The following is a 20386-nucleotide window of genomic DNA, read 5'->3' on the forward strand; positions in this document are numbered from 1 at the left end:
TTCCGTGGTGTTTCTCTTTTCTTTCATCCACTTCTATTTCGAGATTCCTCTCATCACATCTGATTCCATTCCACTTCTCGTTCGATTCCGAACCCTATCAAAGAGAAAACACATACCTTGCATTACACATCAATGTTAAATGATATAACATGGCTTGAATGATGCATGTATTGTAAATACATTTTACAATACTGAAAAGAAATTTTACAGCAATCGGAAAACTTTCTTCTTCTCCCTTCCTTCCATGGTGTTTCTCTTTTCTTTCATCCACTTCTATTTCGAGATTCCTCACTTTACATCTGATTCCATTCCACTTCTCGTTCGATTCCGAACCCTATCAAAGAGAAAACACATACCTTGCATTACACATCAATGTTAAATCATATAACATGGCTTGAATGATGCAAGTATTGTAAATACATTTTACAATACCTTAAAAGAAATTTTACTGCAATCGGAAAACTTTTTTCCTCGCCCTTCCTTCCATGGTGTTTCTCTTTTCTTTCATCCACTTCTATTTCGAGATTCCTGTCATTACATCTGATTCCATTCCACTTCTCGCTCCATTCCGAACCCTGTCAAAGAGAAAACACATACTTTGCATTACACATCAATGTTAAATGATATAACATGGCTTGAATGATGCATGTATTGTAAATACATTTTACAATACCTGAAAAGAAATTTTACAGCAATCGGAAAACCTTCTTCTTCACCCTTCATTTCATGAACTTTCTCTTTTCTTTCATCCACTTCTAGTTCGAGATTCCTCTCATTGCATCTGATTCCATTCCACTTCTCGCTCCATTCCGAACCCTATCAAAGAGAAAACACATACCTTGCATTACACATCAATGTTAAATGATATAACATTGCTTGAATGATGCAAGTATTGTAAATACATTTTACAATTCCTGAAAAGAAATTTTACAGCAATCGGAAAACTTTCCTCTTCTCCCTTCCTTTCATGGTGTTTCTCTTTTCTTTCATCCACTTCCATTTCGAGATTTCTCTCATTACATCTTATTCCATTCCACTTCTCGTTCCATTCCAAACCCTATCAAAGAGAAAACACATACCTTGCATTACACATCAATGTTAAGTGATATAACATGGCTTGAATGATGCATGTATTGTAAATACATTTTACAATACCTAAAAAGAAATTTTACAGCAATCGGAAAACTTTCTTCTTCTCCCTTCCTTTCATGGTGTTTCTCTTTTCTTTCATCCACTTCTATTTCGAGATTCCTCTCATTACATCTGATTCCATTCCACTTCTCGTTCCATTCCGAACCCTATCAAAGAGAAAACACATACCTTGCATTACACATCATTGTTAAATGATATAACATGGCTTGAATAATGCTTTTATTGTAAGAACATTTTACAATACCTGAAAAGAAATTTTACAGCAATCGGAAAACTTTCTTGTTCTCCCTTCCTTTTATGGTGTTTCTCTTTTCTTTCATCCACTTCTATTTCGAGATTCCTCTCATTACATCTGATTCCATTCCACTTCTCGTTTCATTCCGAACCCTATCAAAGAGAAAACACATACCTTGCATTACACATCAATAGTAAATGATATAACATGGCTTGAATGATGCAAGTATTGTAAATACATTTTACAATACCTGAAAAGAAATTTTACAGCAATCGGAAAACTTTCCTCTTCTCCCTTCCTTTCATGGTGTTTCTCTTTTCTTTCATCCACTTCTATTTCGAGATTTCTCTCATTACATCTGATTCCATTCCACTTCTCGTTCCATTCCAAACCCTATCAAAGAGAAAACACATACCTTGCATTACACATCAATGTTAAGTGATATAACATGGCTTGAATAATGCTTTTATTGTAAGAACATTTTACAATACCTGAAAAGAAATTTTACAGCAATCGGAAAACTTTCTTGCTCTCCCTTCCTTTTATGGTGTTTCTCTTTTCTTTCATCCACTTCTATTTCGAGATTTCTCTCATTACATCTGATTCCATTCCACTTCTCGTTCCATTCCGAACCCTATCAAAGAGAAAACACATACCTTGCATTACACATCATTGTTAAATGATATAACATGGCTTGAATAATGCTTTTATTGTAAGAACATTTTACAATACCTGAAAAGAAATTTTACAGCAATCGGAAAACTTTCTTGTTCTCCCTTCCTTTTATGGTGTTTCTCTTTTCTTTCATCCACTTCTATTTCGAGATTTCTCTCATTACATCTGATTCCATTCCACTTCTCGTTCCATTCCAAACCCTATCAAAGAGAAAACACATACCTTGCATTACACATCAATGTTAAGTGATATAACATGGCTTGAATGATGCATGTATTGTAAATACATTTTACAATACCTAAAAAGAAATTTTACAGCAATCGGAAAACTTTCTTCTTCTCCCTTCCTTTCATGGTGTTTCTCTTTTCTTTCATCCACTTCTATTTCGAGATTCCTCTCATTACATCTGATTCCATTCCACTTCTCGTTCCATTCCGAACCCTATCAAAGAGAAAACACATACCTTGCATTACACATCATTGTTAAATGATATAACATGGCTTGAATAATGCTTTTATTGTAAGAACATTTTACAATACCTGAAAAGAAATTTTACAGCAATCGGAAAACTTTCTTGTTCTCCCTTCCTTTTATGGTGTTTCTCTTTTCTTTCATCCACTTCTATTTCGAGATTCCTCTCATTACATCTGATTCCATTCCACTTCTCGTTTCATTCCGAACCCTATCAAAGAGAAAACACATACCTTGCATTACACATCAATAGTAAATGATATAACATGGCTTGAATGATGCAAGTATTGTAAATACATTTTACAATACCTGAAAAGAAATTTTACAGCAATCGGAAAACTTTCCTCTTCTCCCTTCCTTTCATGGTGTTTCTCTTTTCTTTCATCCACTTCTATTTCGAGATTTCTCTCATTACATCTGATTCCATTCCACTTCTCGTTCCATTCCAAACCCTATCAAAGAGAAAACACATACCTTGCATTACACATCAATGTTAAGTGATATAACATGGCTTGAATAATGCTTTTATTGTAAGAACATTTTACAATACCTGAAAAGAAATTTTACAGCAATCGGAAAACTTTCTTGCTCTCCCTTCCTTTTATGGTGTTTCTCTTTTCTTTCATCCACTTCTATTTCGAGATTTCTCTCATTACATCTGATTCCATTCCACTTCTCGTTCCATTCCGAACCCTATCAAAGAGAAAACACATACCTTGCATTACACATCATTGTTAAATGATATAACATGGCTTGAATAATGCTTTTATTGTAAGAACATTTTACAATACCTGAAAAGAAATTTTACAGCAATCGGAAATCTTTCTTGTTCTCCCTTCCTTTTATGGTGTTTCTCTTTTCTTTCATCCACTTCTATTTCGAGATTCCTCTCATTACATCTGATTCCATTCCACTTCTCGTTTCATTCCGAACTCTATCAAAGAGAAAACACATACCTTGCATTACACATCAATAGTAAATGATATAACATGGCTTGAATGATGCAAGTATAGTAAATACATTTTACAATACCTGAAAAGAAATTTTACAGCAATCAGAAAACTTTCTTCTTCTCCCTTCCTTTCATGGTGTTTCTCTTTTCTTTCATCCACTTCTATTTCGAGATTTCTCTCATTACATCTGATTCCATTCCATTTCTCGTTCCATTCAAAACCCTATCAAAGAGAAAACACATACCTTGCATTACACATCAATGTTAAGTGATATAACATGGCTTGAATAATGCTTTTATTGTAAGAACATTTTACAATACCTGAAAAGAAATTTTACAGCAATCGGAAAACTTTCTTGTTCTCCCTTCCTTTTATGGTGTTTCTCTTTTCTTTCATCCACTTCTATTTCGAGATTCCTCTCATTACATCTGATTCCATTCCACTTCTCGTTTCATTCCGAACCCTATCAAAGAGAAAACACATACCTTGCATTACACATCAATAGTAAATGATATAACATGGCTTGAATGATGCAAGTATAGTAAATACATTTTACAATACCTGAAAAGAAATTTTACAGCAATCAGAAAACTTTCTTCTTCTCCCTTCCTTTCATGGTGTTTCTCTTTTCTTTCATCCACTTCTATTTCGAGATTTCTCTCATTACATCTGATTCCATTCCATTTCTCGTTCCATTCCAAACCCTATCAAAGAGAAAACACATACCTTGCATTACACATCAATGTTAAGTGATATAACATGGCTTGAATAATGCTTTTATTGTAAGAACATTTTACAATACCTGAAAAGAAATTTTACAGCAATCGGAAAACTTTCTTGTTCTCCCTTCCTTTTATGGTGTTTCTCTTTTCTTTCATCCACTTCTATTTCGAGATTTCTCTCATTACATCTGATTCCATTCCACTTCTCGTTCCATTCCGAACCCTATCAAAGAGAAAACACATACCTTGCATTACACATCATTGTTAAATGATATAACATGGCTTGAATAATGCTTTTATTGTAAGAACATTTTACAATACCTGAAAAGAAATTTTACAGCAATCGGAAAACTTTCTTGTTCTCCCTTCCTTTTATGGTGTTTCTCTTTTCTTTCATCCACTTCTATTTCGAGATTCCTCTCATTACATCTGATTCCATTCCACTTCTCGTTTCATTCCGAACCCTATCAAAGAGAAAACACATACCTTGCATTACACATCAATAGTAAATGATATAACATGGCTTGAATGATGCAAGTATAGTAAATACATTTTACAATACCTGAAAAGAAATTTTACAGCAATCAGAAAACTTTCTTCTTCTCCCTTCCTTTCATGGTGTTTCTCTTTTCTTTCATCCACTTCTATTTCGAGATTTCTCTCATTACATCTGATTCCATTCCATTTCTCGTTCCATTCAAAACCCTATCAGAGAGAAAACACATGACTTGCATTACACATCAATGTTAAATGATATAACATAGATTGTATGATGCAAGTAATATAAATAAATTTTCGATTACCTAAAAAGAAATATCGCTGCAATCTGAAATATTCTTATTCCTTCCTTACTAGGTGGTTCTCTTATGTTGCATCCTCTTTTTTTCGAGTTTCCCCTCATTACATTCTACTTCTCGCTCCATTCCAATCCCTATCAGAGAGAAAACACATGACTTGCATTACACATCAATGCTAAATGATATAACATAGATTGTGCGATGCAAGTAATATAAATAAATTTTCGATTATCTAAAAAGAAATATCGCTGCAATCTGAAATATTCTTATTCCTTCCTTACTTGGTGGTTCTCTTATGTTGCATCCTCTTTTTTTCGAGTTTCCCCTCATTACATTCTACTTCTCGCTCCATTCCAATCTTTATCAGAGAGAAAACACATGCCTTGCATTACACATCAATGTTAAATGATATAACATAGATTGTATGATGCAAGTAATATAAATAAATTTTCGATGACCTGAAAAGAAATATCGCTTCAATCTGAAATATTCTTCTTATTCCTTCCTTACATGGTGGTTCTCTTATGTTGCATCCTCTTTTATTTCGAGTTTCCCCTCATTACATTCTACTTCTCGCTCCATTCCAATCCCTATCAGAGAGAAAACACATGACTTGCATTACACATCAATGTTAAATGATATAACATAGATTGTGCGATGCAAGTAATATAAATAAATTTTCGATTATCTAAAAAGAAATATCGCTGCCATCTGAAATATTCTTCTTTTTCCTTCCTTACATGGTGGTTCTCTTATGTTGCATCCTCTTTTTTTCGAGTTTCCCCTCATTACATTCTACTTCTCGGTCCATTTCAATCCCTATCAGAGAGAAAACACATGCCTTGCATTACACATCAATGTTAAATGATATAACATAGATTGTATGATGCAAGTAATATAAATAAATTTTCGATGACCTGAAAAGAAATATCGCTACAATCTGAAATATTCTTCTTATTCCTTCCTTACATGGTGGTTCTCTTATGTTGCATCCTCTTTTATTTCGAGTTTCCCCTCTTTACATTCTACTTCTCGCTCCATTCCAATCCCTGTCTGAGAGAAAACACGAACAAAAACTCTACCTATAGCAATACTTTGCATGCTTTCACGTCCCTCAGTGGACTGATCGTTAAGACACGGTTCCCAGCAGATCACCGAATTTAAGCATCACTGGCTGCGGTCAGTGTGCGGGAGGATGACCACTTGGATCAGTCTGAGTAGGGACCGAGGGTGTGCGGTATTTGTCCTCGTTAAACTGTTCTACCGTAAAGTGCTCGACTTCGCGTACAGGTTGTCAGGCTACGAAAGTGGGGGTGTCATCCCCTCTGCAGAGGATCAAAATAGTGATGGCATGTCTTCTGATCATCTTCAGGGATGTTTCCCAGACCGTCGCCAATAGCCCATTGTGCAGCTCTTGTGCGATGTTAAGGAACTACAACTATTTTGTTTTGTGCTTATATCTGTGGGGATTGATATCGTTATCTTGGCGATTTCTATTTTGGTTGTGTTTATCGTCGATATTGAAAAAGCAAACATATATATTTGCATAGTTTTTTATGGGAAAATATAACACTGAAATATTTTATCGTAGTGCACAAGCAGCGGGTGCACCTGGACCGATCTACGTACACCATGGTGCCAGTGGGCATTGGGTTGGGGATCCTTGCCTTGGAGTATTACGTGCTTAGTTAAATTTATCTTTAATTTCAGTAGGTTTTTTTGAAAAAGTAATCTAATAATAACTATAATTTTGAAAACAAGTTCTTCCGGTTAACCGTTACTAAAAGTACTATCAAATGCATAATTTGTTAACCTCATTTTTTTCTCCTGTTAAAAAATTTATGTTATCATAGACTACGGAAATTTTGCCAGAATTTTTTTTCCTCCGTGTTGTTACCAATCGAATTTTTTTTCCGAGTAAAGAAAATAAATTTTGACATTAATTTTGAGTTGACACATTACACATTATAACAAACATTTAAGATTTCCGAAAGTCTTCATAATATTTTCTTATCAACTTGTCTCAGTTTCCCCCCGTAATCAAACAAGCTTGCAATGCACTTAATAATTATGTTATTGGACTTCAGTGGCATTTTATAGAATATCTTTTACATTTTATTTTTTGCCAAACTGATGAGTGGAAAATAAAAGTTTAGTGCCATTTTCATAAATTGTAAGACTATTTCGTTCATTACACCGGAGAATTTGTATCTTATCATTACTGCATGTGCTGAACGCATTTTTTGAATGAATTTAGTCAGTCCTGATCAATTTAATCTTAAGTTTCTCAAGTTTAACAAAACAGATATGCAATTCTTAAAAAGCAATTTTTCTTTTTTCCTTTTGAACAAAGAAACGAAAAAACGAGAATGACCAAAGAAAATTCTTATTAGCCCGTATTGTTGTATTTTTTTTCTATTTTTAAGTCTTCATAATGAAAGGTTTAAAACAAAGGGAAGTAAAATGAGGCAATATTTTTTTTTTCATTTTATTTTATAAACTGTCGTTGAACAGCCTTTCCAATTTTCAGTTCGTGACTGCCAATGTTCAACTCCTTGTAACTTTGAATCCAATTCAGAAGACAAGGGAACATCTGGATAAAGTATTGGGAGAAATTAATTTTAAGGCAGTATATTTTATTTTATATTTTAAAACGATCGTTTAAAAGCCGACGCAATTTTCAGGTTTATGGATACTAATGTTCAACTCCGTAACCTTGCAATTTTGAACCCAATCCAAGAAACAGGGGAACTCCTGGATGTTCAACTCTTTGTAACTTTGAATCCAATTCAGAAGACAAGGGAACATCTGGATAAAGTATTGGGAGAAATTAATTTTAAGGCAGTATATTTTATTTTATATTTTAAAACGATCGTTTAAAAGCCGACGCAATTTTCAGGTTTATGGATACTAATGTTCAACTCCGTAACCTTGCAATTTTGAACCCAATCCAAGAAACAGGGGAACTCCTGGATGTTCAACTCTTTGTAACTTTGAATCCAATTCAGAAGACAAGGGAACATCTGGATTAAGTATTGGGAGAAATTAATTTTAAGGCAGTATATTTTATTTTATATTTTAAAACGATCGTTTAAAAGCCGACGCAATTTTCAGGTTTATGGATACTAATGTTCAACTCCGTAACCTTGCAATTTTGAACCCAATCCAAGAAACAGGGGAACTCCTGGATGTTCAACTCTTTGTAACTTTGAATCCAATTCAGAAGACAAGGGAACATCTGGATAAAGTATTGGGAGAAATTAATTTTAAGGCAGTATATTTTATTTTATATTTTAAAACGATCGTTTAAAAGCCGACGCAATTTTCAGGTTTATGGATACTAATGTTCAACTCCGTAACCTTGCAATTTTGAACCCAATCCAAGAAACAGGGGAACTGCTGGATAAAGTATTGGGAGAAATTTTGCCTTCGTAGAGGACTTTTTTTATCGAACTAACCCGCATTGGCGTTACATGGAGAGGAAGACCACGAGAACCTACCGCTGCTAGTCTAACTGCAAAGGAACTCTAATCCATGATCCGTCTACCACTGATGATATTTCAGGGCAGGACTGTGGTCGGTGCAAGCCGGATGCGGAATTCGTATTGATAATCCATCACAGGGATTCCTTATTTTAATCTAAAGTTCTCCAAGTTAAACAACACAAGTATGAAATTTTTTTATAGCAAAATTTTTATAAATTTGAAAAGAAAAATTTCGCAAATCGTGGCTTTGAAGCTAAACCGTCATAACTCAAAAAATCAAAAAATTAGATATTTGGGTCATTTTGTGTAAAAAAAATCACCCTTTTAGAGAAACAACGTGTTATCTTCATAGTGCCATAAAATTTAGAGAGCAGATAAATCGTTATCGCATTGGCGCGATTCGCCATTTTGGTTTTAGGAAATAGTGTAGCAGTGTGCCAGTTGCAGCAAAACCTTGAAGAAGCTTTGAAACTTAACCGTGATAACTCAAAAAAGCAAGTTTTTCAGGAGAGCGATTTTTTCCTACACTGTTGTATGTCAAAATTTTAAAGGTAATATGTAATATTCGGGAGGATATTTTGAAGAACATCGTTGTATTTTGAAATAGCTCTCCACTTTTAATAAAAGGTTTAGAGAAAAGTGTTGCAACTCAAAGTACCTTAACTTACTTCAAAATTACCACAAAATTAGAAATGCTGCAGGAATCAGGCCTGGTTCATTGAAAATGTAAAGAAACAGGGGTTTTTTGATGTAAACTATTTTGATTTAGTCGCTATAGCTTTGAGTCAACCTGCGATGGAAGTTCCTGAAAAGTTAGAAATCGCTCTCTTGAGAAACTTGCTTTTTTGAGTTACCATAGTTTAGTTTAAAAGCGACGAAATATCCAAAGAAAATCTTATTAGTTTGTATTGTTTTATTTTATTCCTATTTTGGCGACTTGAGATTGAAAGATTTTTGAAAAAAATGGAAGTAAAATGAGACAGTTTAACGAAAAATGTGATGTGTTTTTTTCAATAACTTAAAGAACGCAAAACGTGGTTTTTATAAGATGCAGTTGTTCAATGATTTTGACCAACATCTGAGATGTCGTTTATTTATTTTGTGTTAGTATTGAATCACTTTATAAGGATGATCTAAATTCAAACATGTTAACTGGAGAATGGGCTTTTGTTAAAGCGTCAGCAGAAACAAATCCAAATGGTAACATAGCTTCGGAAGTTGTAGCAGAATGTAAATATTAGGACTTTTTCATTAAGTCGATTACATATTAAGTAAATTAAAATAAATGTAAGCACTAGTGGAAAGTACTAACGCAAAATAAAGTGGTAAAAGAGTGCTGTATAAAGACGATTCTCGTTGTAAGTACGAAACAGGTGAATTAGATTTTAAAAAATGGCTGTGAAATAACTGTTGAAATGAGAAAAAAAAATTTAATTTGAAAAGCAGTAAATTGATATGAAAGAAATGTTCCACCTAGGTTAGAAAATAGTGAAATGGCAATTAAAAAATAATGCATGTTAGGGATTATAAAATCAATAATCTAATGCAGACTGGTACTAAATTTATAAACTGAATCCCAGGAGTTAGGTAAGAAAATAGTTAAAAGTCTATTGAAAAATTTTTGTCAGGGGATCATAAAATCAGTAACTACTGGTACTAATGAAAATAATCCTTTGAGAAACATTAGTGAAAGCGAAATTGTCGACAATTTTATCAATCTTCTTCTAATTATGTTCGTCTCAAAAAGTTAATTCCGGTCATTAATCTGTCACATTTTTCGACTTTGCAATCGGGAAACCACATATTAAATTGCAGATGTTACATTTGAAGCGATGCGTCTAAAATACGCTAATTTATGAATTCCGGAAATATAATTATCTCTCTATATATAATTGTTCCAAATAGACAGGCAATTTTATTTTTTGACTTTCAAAATATGTGTCTACTTTCATCCTTAAAATATGAATTTGACTAAAATATGACTTTGATAAAAACATTTTAGAGCAATACTTTTGCCTTCCGTTAAATTTTTCACAGTAGAAGAATTTTATCGAAAAAATAAAGAATTATAATAGAAGAAATAAAATTTGGTCACCTTAAGCAGAAATAGTTGTCTACAATTTATAGTGACACTTATTAACTAAAACCATAAGATGCTTGCAAATTAAACAAAAAGGTAAAAAAATCATTATATTTCTTTATGATTGCTACTTCCGACGTTTAGTTTATGTTTATAGCTTCCCATATATTAATTATAATTATTAAACTATTGTATTTTAGAAAAAACCAAACAAACGCATAACAAGTTTAATTTGAAAATTAGTTATATGCATTGTAAAGAAAGAATATTATTTAATTTTGAATATCATTAAACCGTTAACTGACTTTGTTTTGTTTTTCTTTTATATTTTAAGAAATAAATATTTAATAAAACACTTTGGCTTACAATTTATAGTTACCTTTCTTCATCCTCGATTAGCAAATTCTTTTATTTCATCCGTCTTTAACAAATTTCTCTAAACTTCAAAGAATAACCTTCACACACGATATCCAATCTCAAAATGAACTCAATAATGATTTTAACTTTTTTTAAAAATAATTTTGCAACAATGAATACTTTTATAGCTAATAATATTTCTCACTTTTGACTGTAATTGTTAAACTGCGTCTTCTAGCTTTGTTGCAACAATGGTGTACACTCAAAAAAAAATGAAAAGCCAACTCAATATCCATTGTTAGATAGGAAATTTATTTAATTTTTCTGATACACATCACAATTTACAAAGCTATTTAAGTCGACACAATTAGTACTTTATTAAAGTTTTTCGCAAAATCCACCCCAAACAGATAATTCTGAAATCCCTGTAAAAATGTATACAAAAATTCTAAATTAACGCAGCTAATGCTGTGTAAAATTTGAAATAAGACAATCGTTTTATTTTATTTCCTAATGGTTAATTGGAGTTATTCTTTTGTTTTACTTTAGGTATGTTTTTTAAAATAGATATCTAAACTATAATAAATTTTTCAAAAACTTGGAATTTTTCAAAATTGGAGGGATCGAAATGTTTTAACTAGTTCATAAGTATCAATTTTTTTTCTTAATTAAAGGAAATAAATACAGTCAATGCAACTTCAGAGTTAAAGTTCTACAATTAAAGGGATGTTAAAATATTTTAAATTTCCCAAAGTCTCGTGTTTATAATATTTGCCTTTAAGCCTCAGTTTTCAATGGCAATCAAGCATGTTTGCATTGCATGCATAGTACTTGATTAAATATCGATAGCATTTATGAAACTTTTGAATATTTTATTTAACCGCTAATAAAGAAGAATAAATCTAAAGCTTTACTCCTTTTACTAGCTATCGTTAAGCTATTTTCTTCATAACACAGGATATTTTTTTAACGTCATTATTATTTTTGTTTTTGTAGAACACGTTTTCCTGAATGAATTTTATCAGATTTACATCTCAGGACAACCGCAATAATAATCCAAATTAACCGTAACAGATTATTAAGACCAGAGATAGAGTTTAAGTCCCGTAACCATAATAAAACCATAATAACCATCATGAATCGTGACAAATGATTAAGACAGTACATCATCTGCCAAATAGAAACCAAAAATTTTTAAATACTTTTTAATTATTATTAACCTCCTAAATTTCAACGAAACAATTCAGAAACGCTTGAAATTCTCCACTTCAGTAAAAGAAAAGGAAAAATTCTATTTCTTAGATGGCTTCAAATAACTTAGGAGATTCGTTCGTGTTCATGTATTTTATACTTATTGCGACGACTCGAGACTGAAAGATTACAATAAAATGGAAGTGAAGTTAGATACTGTAATGAAAAAAGTGATGATGAAATAGTAATAATGGTTTGGCTTTAAGACAGGACTGTTCATTACTCTATCAAGAATTAAACAGGCTGAATTTTCAAAGAGATAAAAACTAAGAGGGTATAGAATACAAATGAGTCTTGCACCAAATACTGGAACAGTTCAGGTTTTATTTGCATTTATTATTTTTGATATCAAGTAATTTCGAAATTTTAAAAAGGATAAAGACGAAACGTCACTTACAAGCTTCGAACGTCCAGGGAAAAAGGCTAAATTTTCAAAGAGATAAAAACTAAGAGGGTATAGAGTACAAATGAGTCTTGCACCAAATACCGGAACAGTTCAGGTTTTATTTGCATTTATTATTTTTGATAAAGTAATTTCGAAATTTTAAAAAGGATAGAGACGAAACGTCACTTACAAGCTTCGAACGTCCAGGGAAAAAGGCTAAATTTTCAAAGAGATAAAAACTAAGAGGGTATAAAGTACAAATGAGTCTTGCACCAAATACTGGAACAGTTCAGGTTTTATTTACATTTATTATTTTTGATATCAAGTAATTTCGAAATTTTAAAAAGGATAAAGACGAAACGTCACTTACAAACTTTGAACGTCCAGGGAAAATGGCATTTGAAGATGGATGCTTACTTTGCTTCTAAAACTTAGTACCGTAGGACATTTTAAATATATTGACCGGAGAATCTCCTAAAGATGCCAAAAAATGGCACTTGAAGATGGGTGTTTAATTTGCCTTTAAAACTTAGTATCGTAGGACATTTTAAATATATTGACCGGAGAATCTCCTAAAGATGCCAGAAAATGGCACTTGAAGATGGGTGTTTAATTTGCCTTTAAAACTTAGTACCGTAGGACATTTTAAATATATTGACCGGAGAATCTCCTAAAGATGCCAGAAAATGGCACTTGAAGATGGGTGTTTAATTTGCCTTTAAAACTTAGTACCGTAGGACATTTTAAATATATTGACCGGAGAATCTCCTAAAGATGCCAGAAAATGGCACTTGAAAATGGGTGTTTAATTTGCCTTTAAAACTTAGTACCGTAGGACATTTTAAAAATATTGACCGGAGAATCTCCTAAAGACGCCAGAAAATGGCACTTGAAGATGGGTGTTTAATTTGCCTTTAAAACTTAATACCGTAGGACATTTCAAAAATATTGACCGGAGAATCTCCTAAAGATGCCAGACTTAGTAAAGTAGCTGATTCTTAACGGATATCATACAGTAAGACATACAGTAAGTACTTAAAATTTTGAGCTCCATGTGAAAACTCCTTAGAATCAGGGGGAAATTTTGCTCAGGAATTGAATTATCATTTTAACGAATGGACTTTAAAACTAAAAAAAATAACCTTTGGTAATTTAAAAAATTTTATGAACAACTAGCAAGTGAAACGTATAGTTAGGAAACATATGACAGTTAAAACAATATTTAAAACTGGTTAGAGGAGTTCAATGGAAAGTTTCCAAATAAGAATTTTATTCACTTAACAAAGGCTCATTTAACAAAAGATTTTGACAAACTCATCGCCGAAATAATGCTTTAAAAACGGTATAATGAACAGTGGGCCACTTTTGAAATGAAGGCCAAGATTTCGTGGCCAAAGTTAGTATTTCGATCAAATTTGTTTCAAAATTTGGTGTTTTTTATTTAGGGTTTTTATGAGCAGGTAAGTTGAATTCATAGTTGAAATTTTGATTTACAAAGAAAACAAGACGGCGGCTGAAATATGGCGAGCAAAAAAATATATATAAACTAAACTCAGTGGCCCATGGATGGCCAAGGCCTACTGTGCCCATCTCTGTTTTCTTGACCTTGGGCTCTGGAGTGCAGGAGCAGGTGTTCCGGTTTGGTGGTCAGCCGAATGCGGAGCCCCCAGTGTTTAGTTCCCAAGCATGCTTGGTACTCATTTATCTACCCACTGAAGGGATGAAAGGCTGAGTCGATCTCGCCCGGCCCAAGGATCGAACCCAGGACCTGTAGCAAAGTGCTACCATTCAGCCACCGGGCGTTATATATATATAGTACGTTTAAATAATTAAATATGGCAATGAAAATATAATAATTAAAAATGAAAAGCAAATTATATTTCCGAAGTAATATTACAAAATAACGCGACTTAATTACAAAATAACGCAAAAACATGAAGAAAAAAAAACCTAATTTTTGTTTTTCGGTATATTTAGTCCACCTTTCCAACACGGGCAAAATGGGACAGGTTTTTTCGAAAAAAGAAACATCAAAGAAGACAACAACAAAAAAAAGTTCAGCTAATTACATTGTGGAACTTTTTGGAGATAAGTTTCGAAAGTGATTCAAGCATTGTAAAATGTCAAATGATAAGATATAGTAAACTATAAGTTTGTCAAGAGTACTAACTAATCCAACACGTTGAAAAATTGTACTATAATTTCAAACTAATTACTCTGATAAAAATGTGACAGAAAGGTGAAATTCCTATATATATTTCTGAAATATAAATTTATAAGTTACATTTAAAAAAAAAAAAATTTAACACATTTTTCACTACATTGTACTCTTGTCGATCCAAAAAGTGCTTGGAATGATTATGAACACTTAATTTGGACGATATTAAAGCTGCCTAAACATATTTTAGTTGAAATTTAATTTTTGACTTTTGGCCAAAGATCATGGTCTTCTGGCCCAGTGTGTAATGAGAGAAAATTTTGAAAGTAGAATATGGATCCAATTTAAGTCCTCAATGTCCGGAACTAATTGGGAATATTGAAATTATTGGCTCTTGTCTTGCATTTAAAAGCAGATTCCCGGCATAAATTATATTATTTCAACTAAAGAAAATAGGGGGTAAAAGCTCCTATTTTACAAGATATTGATATGACTTAATTCATAATAAAGTATGCAAAACCCGAAATGGGTACTGTCTGATTAAATTAATACCCTTTAACGCCGTGATTTGGGTCAAATCAATTATCAAATCAATCGTTTTGAGAAAGAGAAGAAAAATAAAAACATTATTGGAAAACAAGAAATGTACGTTATTAACCTATTGCTAAAAACGGATCAATTGCCAAAACTTAAAAAAAAACGATTTTAAACAAACTTCACAAAAAAATTTAAATTACTTCATAATTAATGAATTATTTTAATTCTTGTCATGAAAACTTTGAAATCTGAATGTTAGCTTGTTAAACAAAATGAATCAACTGTAATTGCGAATATTTAAATTTTGATAATGTTGACAAAGTTCTTATTAGAAAAGATTCGTGCATTTAATTATACTAATTTCTATTGTAAAATAATCGAAAAATGTAAAATGTATTAACACTAGATTGCCTAGGGAAGGCATTTTAACTGCTTTTAATTTCAATCAGAAAAACAATGATGTATATAACTACACATTTTCTTAGAATTTTGTACATTATGTATTTTTTTATTGTTAAAATTTAATAATATGTTAGATGACTGTAAATAATATAAAAAATATTAAAAATTAATTTTAAACAAATTTCTTTACACGTTATTTATTCTTTTACAATCCAGTAATTTTGACTGCTTTTGGGCAATATAGGTATTTACTAAGTATCAGTCTTTCTAGTGTTTAAATGTATAACTATAATTCACCTTTAAAATCAAGATACGAAAATCTAAATAAAAATCATGAAGCTTAAATTTAGTAAGTATCCCGACCACTTGTAAGAAAAATCAAAGAAATGAGAACATTAAAAAAAATCATTAAATGTAAATCTGGGAAAGTATGCAATCGAACTGAAAATAGTTTCTAAGTTTCAGTCTTTTCAATTAATTTATAAGTGGCATTTAACTCACAAAGATATAGAACAGGGGTTTCCAACTTACATGAGGCCGGGAGCCACAATTAAAAACACAAATCAAATGGCGGGCCACAACTTTATCAAAATTTTATGTAGGACTCTTATGTTTGAAGGAACATTAAATATTACAGTCAGATTTTTAACAAATTAAAATAATAAATTACAAGTTAAAATAAGAAGTAGATTTTTTAAAAATATTTAAATGCATATTAAAAAATTCAGGCTACTATAATTTTAATGTGCACCTATGTATTAAACAATTAATGTGCAGCAGATATCTAATTGTTATGATATAAAACTTTAAAAAGGTTGCTATTAAAACTTACATAGTAGCACACAAAATGTTCAATAACAAAATTGAGGTTTGTCTGCTGCAAGCACCAGAGAATATAGATTTACATTTTAAATTTACAAATGTATGTGTAAATATTTTCGTCCAAAATAAGGAGTTTCAAAAAGTTAAATCGGAGAATTTCTTCAAGAAAATTTCTGATACACACATGCTAAATTATATTCACAAGATACAAGCAAATGAAATCTAAAAAAAAGAGCAACATACACGATTATTTTTGTATTTGAATAAATATTTCTTGGATGCAAAACCTGAGAAAAAAAATTTTTTTACACCGTTGGTATGATAAATTTCACAAAAACTAAAAAATTTGGTTTTTATTAACGAGAAAAGCATTTTAAACCCATATAGATTTTTTACAAAAATTGTCCGCAAAAAAATGACAACTATAATATATTTTAGTTCGCGTGCCTTGGGCAGTCAGTTGGAAACCACTGATATAGAATGTAATTAGTTTTAATTTTGCTTTTCAAGAAGCGATTAGTCTAAATTATGATTAAGAATGAAGTTATTAAATATAAAATGCTGTAATTTATAAATTTAAACTCAATTGTTTTAAGCTTGATGCACTACTATTTTGATTCTTTACTTCAAAGTCGTTGTAATAATAACACAAAAGCAGATATGTTAGTATGTTATAGTAATTAGTAGTTATAAGGACAGTATATTGGCGGTTGCTTTTCCGCCTGTCGCCAACGAGAACATTATTACGTATATCGGATAAATACCAAGTTTTAATACAGAAATCAAATATATATATATATACATATAATTATCAAAATTATCGATATTTAGCAATAATCCCAAAGTTTTTTCTTTAAATAACGTCTATTATTTTTACTGGTACTTATATTGGTCATGACTTTCGTTAAATAAACTTTATCAACACTCAATTGAATATTATAATTATTAATTATCATTATTTGGTGTGCAGAGTTATCCATGTTGATCAAAATATTCTCGGTTTTGATATGTATAATTTTCAGGAAGTATGGTTTTTCGAAAAATTTACTTATCACTATGATCTTTCTAACCAGAATCTGGAATATTTTCTTCGTGGTTCTTTAGAGACGATAACAATCTCAAATACAAATACAACAATCTCAAATACAACAAATTTCTCAAATAGTCGCATGTTAACCTTAAAAACATATAATATATTGATAGATGGACAACTTGGTGTGTGAAAAATGGATTACTAGATTAAATGCTATTAATTGTGATTTTTCTTTTCTTTTGGCTACTCATTGTTTCAAATTATAAAAGCTAAATAGAGAAAAAAACTATTAACAAACATTGACGAACAATCATACAGTTCGATGATAAAGATACATTTTTTATGTTAATTACTTTAAAAACTGCAATAAATAATGAACCTCGTAGCATAATGTCTGAAAGCATATGAAAAAGTACACTACTACAGAAAGCAATAACTATCACTAGAATTTATAGCGTTAAATTTGTGTCAAGTAGACATTTTAAACTTAGTTCATACTTTCTCTGTTATAACAGTAATTGTATTATAAAATATTCAATCATTATTATTACATTATCATGAACAATTTAAAGTAAAAATTTATACTAAATGCATAATTTGAAGAAGTTTAAATATTTCTATGATGTTGCAAAAAATGACTTATTTAGGATTAACAGTTCATCTGGATTTTAAACTATTTTTACTTACAGTTTTTAATCAGCTTTAACTACTTCGTATTCGCTACAGCTACAGCACCATCATCACTTGAACTGCAAAACTTTCAGCTTTTGGAATTCAAATACGACCGACACTCACAAATGTTGAATATAAAATGGCTTTAAGCAACTGTTGAAATTATTTTAAACAATGCACACTATTGCAAAAACATGATTTGCAATTTATTAATTTAATCAATTCTTTTACTGCTTCTATTCTTGTGATGACACAATGGTATAGTTCGCTCACCAGAAGTTGGCACTTGGCTCCACCTTCTCGTACGAAGAGTCTATTTGAGCGCGGGAGTAAGAGGAGAAACGTCTTCCCGCTTGAATTTAAGACAACTCTTAATGCGCGCCAAACACAAACAGCGAATTCTTTTTCGTTCACTCACTTCGCTTCATCTGCTATTATACCTTTCGTAATTCTAGTTAATTAAATATATCGCAGCAAAATGTCTCAAAAAAGACAAACTATTCACTCGAAAGAGAAAAATATCAAATTGATGAAATATTTAATGTTAAAAAAATGCAGATAAAGTTTGCGAAATAAATATTTTTGCCAAATAGTCACCTTATTTAGTACTGTTCACATCCTTCTCCCGATAATAGCGAAATAGTATCGTCGGATACTACGTGAAGGCGGTGCCAAGTGCCAACTCCTGGTGAAGGAATTAAAAATAAAAAATTAACTTTCATTGACTAGAAATGGAATATCCCAGGGGTCCCATTTTCCCTGCTCTTAGGGTACATTTTTAAAATTCTATTTTATATCGTTTCTGATTATATTCTTATGAGCAATTAAACTATTTTCGAATGTCATAATTGCAGTTTTAAATGCTTAAATAAGTAGTACTGCTAATTTTACACGAAAATATAACATTTTCCATTTAAAATTACTCTATATTTTATTAACTTTTAAAATTTTAAGACTGTATGCTAATGGCAAAACATATTCAGTTTCGTTCGTAATAATTTTTACTTTTTTTACTAATAAAATATAATAAAAATGACACCGAAATTGATTTTATCAAAAATTAGATTTTTTTTTTGCCGAATTGTGTGTTTTTAACGTCCGCTAATACGACCTTCGCAAACAATGAAATAACCTTTATATATTTTTAGAAACGAATACTGATACATATTGAGGGTCAAGATCAGGTGGCCGAGGGGAAAGAGCACTCGCTGGCTGATGAGGGGGCCCAGGTTTGAACCACAGAGGTGACTGGTCGATACGAAATCTGCATCGGGCTCACAGTATACCAAGATAAAATTTCCTCACAAAGAAAGTTCCCTAGCTGATTTAATAAATTCCTCACCATGCAAATTATTTACAAAGATTTAGGTCCATCGAGCCGGGATATCCCGGTTGGTAGGGCACTGGAACCATGTCCAAGAGGTCGTGGGTTCTATCACCGCTCGCCGGAGACTCCCAGTGTGGTAAATGGTAACTGATTCTAGTTAAATCAGTCGAATCACAAAATCCTTCATGCTTTTGTAACAAATCACTCCTCTGGGAGTATTGATCCAAGAGTTTCCTTGTCTTCTGGATAGGGGTCAAAATTACAAGGCTACGGAGTTGAACATTAGTAGTCGTAAATCCAAAATTGGGTCCGCTATTCAACAACGGTTATAAAATAAAATAAAAAGATAGATCGAGAGATCCCCGGATCAAACCCGGATGCCCCCTGCTATTTCTTTCGAGCCGTGATGCATCATGGGGATAGAACGTTCGCTTTCTAATTAGGTGAAAAGGGTTCGAATCCCAGTGATGGCTGGTTGATTCGAATACCGCACCCTGCTCGAACCGACCACAGTACTGACGTAAAATATCTTCAGTTGTAGACGAATTATGGGTAAGAGTCCCCTTGCCACCAGGCTAACCGTGGGAGGTTTCCGTAGTTTTCCTCACCATGCAACGCAAATGCGGGTAAGTTCCATCAAAATGTCCTCCACGAAGGCAAAATTTCTACCAATACGGGAGTTCCCTTGTCATCTGGATTGGGTTCAAAATTATAAGGATACCTAGTTTGACATTAGTAGGCTGTAACTCGAATATTGGGTCGGCTGTTCAACGACGGTTATAACATAAAATAAAAAGAGTAAGAAGAAAATAATCTGTCCCTTAATTGCTAAATTGCATTAAGAGAGGTTTAAATTGTATTGAAAATCGTGT

General features: G+C 32.0%; 1 long non-coding RNA gene across 1 annotated transcript; it reads right to left on the minus strand.

Moving 5' to 3' along the window:
* Nucleotides 1-5002: 5002 nt before the first annotated feature.
* On the minus strand, nucleotides 5003-6124 carry LOC147806867 (uncharacterized). Its single transcript, XR_015435748.1, has 3 exons — nucleotides 5923-6124; nucleotides 5464-5595; nucleotides 5003-5139 (listed from the first exon to the last, which is right to left on the minus strand). It is a non-coding gene; the product is annotated as an uncharacterized LOC147806867 (long non-coding RNA).
* Nucleotides 6125-20386: the final 14262 nt, after the last annotated feature.

The sequence above is a fragment of the Parasteatoda tepidariorum genome, chromosome 7 (genome assembly GCF_982258835.1).
Source record: "Parasteatoda tepidariorum strain Cologne lab strain chromosome 7, Ptep-v5.0, whole genome shotgun sequence".
In the NCBI taxonomy this organism is placed as follows: domain Eukaryota; kingdom Metazoa; phylum Arthropoda; class Arachnida; order Araneae; family Theridiidae; genus Parasteatoda; species Parasteatoda tepidariorum.